Below are 2500 nucleotides of genomic sequence, written 5' to 3'. Positions count from 1 at the left end.
TAAAGTGTTCCGTGCGTGTGAACTACGTTGTCCCATGTGCCGGCGCTCGACTCCTAAGATGTCCCATGTAAATGCCCTTCGTGGGAAAGAATGTCCCGTGCAACGTCCCTTGATGATCCCCATAAGGTGTCCCATGTGCGTCCCATGATGTCCCATGCGCGTCCCGTGCCGGCCCGAGCCTCACCAAGGCCGTCCCATGCGCGTCTCGTGCCGTCCCGAGCTGTGCCGAGGCCGTCCCGTGCTGTCCCATGCCGTCCCGAGCCTCGCCAAGGCCGTCCCGTGCCGTCCGAGCCTCGCCAAGGCCGTCCCGTGCCGTCCGAGCTGTGCCGAGGCCGTCCCGTGCTGTCCCATGCCGTCCCGAGCCTCGCCAAGCCCGTCCCGTGCCGTCCGAGCTGTGCCGAGGCCGTCCCGTGCCGTCCCGTGCTGTCCCATGCCGTCCCGAGCCTCGCCAAGGCCGTCCCATGCGCGTCCCGTGCCGTCCGAGCTGTGCCGAGGCCGTCCCGTGCTGTCCCATGCCGTCCCGAGCCTCGCCAAGGCCGTCCCATGCGCGTCCCGTGCCGTCCGAGCTGTGCCGAGGCCGTCCCGTGCTGTCCCATGCCGTCCCGAGCCTCGCCAAGGCCGTCCCATGCGCGTCCCGTGCCGTCCGAGCCTCACAAAGGCCGTCCCAGGCCGTCCCGTGCCGTCCCATGCGCGTCCCGTGCCGTCCGAGCCTCACCAGGGCCGTGACATGCCGTCCCGAGCCTTACCAAGGCCGTCCCGTGCCTGACCAAGGCCGTCCCGTGCCTCACCAAGGCCGTCCCTTGCGCGTCCCGTGCCGTCCCGAGCCTCACCAAGGCCGTCCCATGCGCGTCCCGTGCTGTCCCATGCGCGTCCCGAGCTGTCCCATGCCGTCCCGAGCCTTAGCAAGGCCGTCCCATTCGCGTCCCGTGCTGTCCCATGCGCGTCCCGTGCTGTCCCGTGCCGTCCCGAGCCTGACCAATGCTGTCCCGTGCGCGTCCCATTCTTTTGGCTCGGCTGGCCCGTGCATTCTATGGGGTCGTGGGACATTTCGAAATCCACCCGGACCATTTCGACTCTCTCTTCATTAATACTATTGAGGTATTATTTATGAATTATTGGAGAAAAGAAACGGAAGAAAATATTTTTTTTTCTATTTTTTATGAATTTTCCGGTGTTTATTCACTTAAAAATTCATAGAAAAATAAATATTTATCGGAATCGCTATTATAATATATCAAAAAAATCCTTGCGAAAAGACCTTTCCAACGAGTATAAGTTTGCTGGATTCCGACGAGTAACGAAGGAGTAAAGACCCAGTATGCTTGGTTAAAAAATTGATGTTTCCTTGTGAAAATAGGAAAAACAATAACTTTGCACTATAAGGGGGAGGGTTGAGCTCCTTCCCCAGAGCGTGCACAGCACTTGTGCTGGCACGTTCCCTAGTGCTCGCCAAGCACCATAGGGCATCCAAAGGGCAAAGCTCGGCCTACTACATGATGGGAAGCTTCTAATATGTCGGAATACGAAGAGATTTCGTGCGACCCGAAGCTCGGCTCGGGCGTCCCGGCCTGTCCCGAGCTGTGCCGAGCGCGTCCCAGGCCGTCCCGAGCCAAGTCTCGGGCGTCCCAGGCCGTCCCGAGCCAAGTCTCGGACGTCCCAGGCCGTCCGGAGCTGTGTCGAGGCCGTCCCAGGGCGTCCCGAGCTGTAGCGAGGGCGTCCCAGGCCGTCCCGAGCCAAGTCTCGGGCGTCCCAGGCCGTCCCGAGCAAAGTCTCGGACGTCCCAGGCCGTCCCGAGCAAAGTCTCGGGCGTCCCATGCCGTCCCGAGCTGTGGCAAGGGCGTCCCAGGCCGTCCCGAGCAAAGTCTCGGGCGTCCCATGCCGTCCCGAGCTGTGGCAAGGGCGTCCAAGGCCGTCCCGAGCTGTGCCGAGGCCGTCCCGAGCCTAGTCTCGGGCGTCCCAGGCCGTCCCGAGCTATGGCGAGGGCGTCCCAGGCCGTCCCGAGCTATGGCGAGGGCGTCCCAGGCCGTCCCGAGCCAAGTCTCGGGCGTACCTGGCCGTCCCGAGCTGTAGCGAGGGCGTCCCGTGCCGTCCCGTGCTGTCCCATGCGCGTCCCGTGCCGGCCCGAGCAACAGCTCGGGCGTCCCGTGCCTCGGCCCTTCCAAGTGGTGCTTCGTCGGACATCTCGATATCCACTCGAGCATTTTCGACCATTCTCCATATGTGGGTGTGTGGGTATTTATCAGGAATATTGGAGAAAGAATCGGGAAAAAAATATTTTTTTTCTATTTTTTTTGAATTTTTAATTGTTTATTCACTTAAAAATTCATAAAAAAATAAATATTTATCGGAATCGCTATTATTATATATCAAAAGAATCCTTGTGAAAAGACCTTTCCAACGAATGCAAGTTTGTTGGATTTGGACGAGTAACGAAGGAGCAAAGGCCGAGTATGCTTGGTTAAAAATTTGATGTTTCCTTGTGAAAATAGGGAAAACAATA

The sequence above is a fragment of the Eschscholzia californica genome, unplaced genomic scaffold (genome assembly GCF_041429995.1).
Source record: "Eschscholzia californica isolate CP2 unplaced genomic scaffold, dmEscCali1.0.p SCAF_84, whole genome shotgun sequence".
Classification (NCBI taxonomy): domain Eukaryota; kingdom Viridiplantae; phylum Streptophyta; class Magnoliopsida; order Ranunculales; family Papaveraceae; genus Eschscholzia; species Eschscholzia californica.
Note: the sequence above shows the minus strand (reverse complement) of the source record.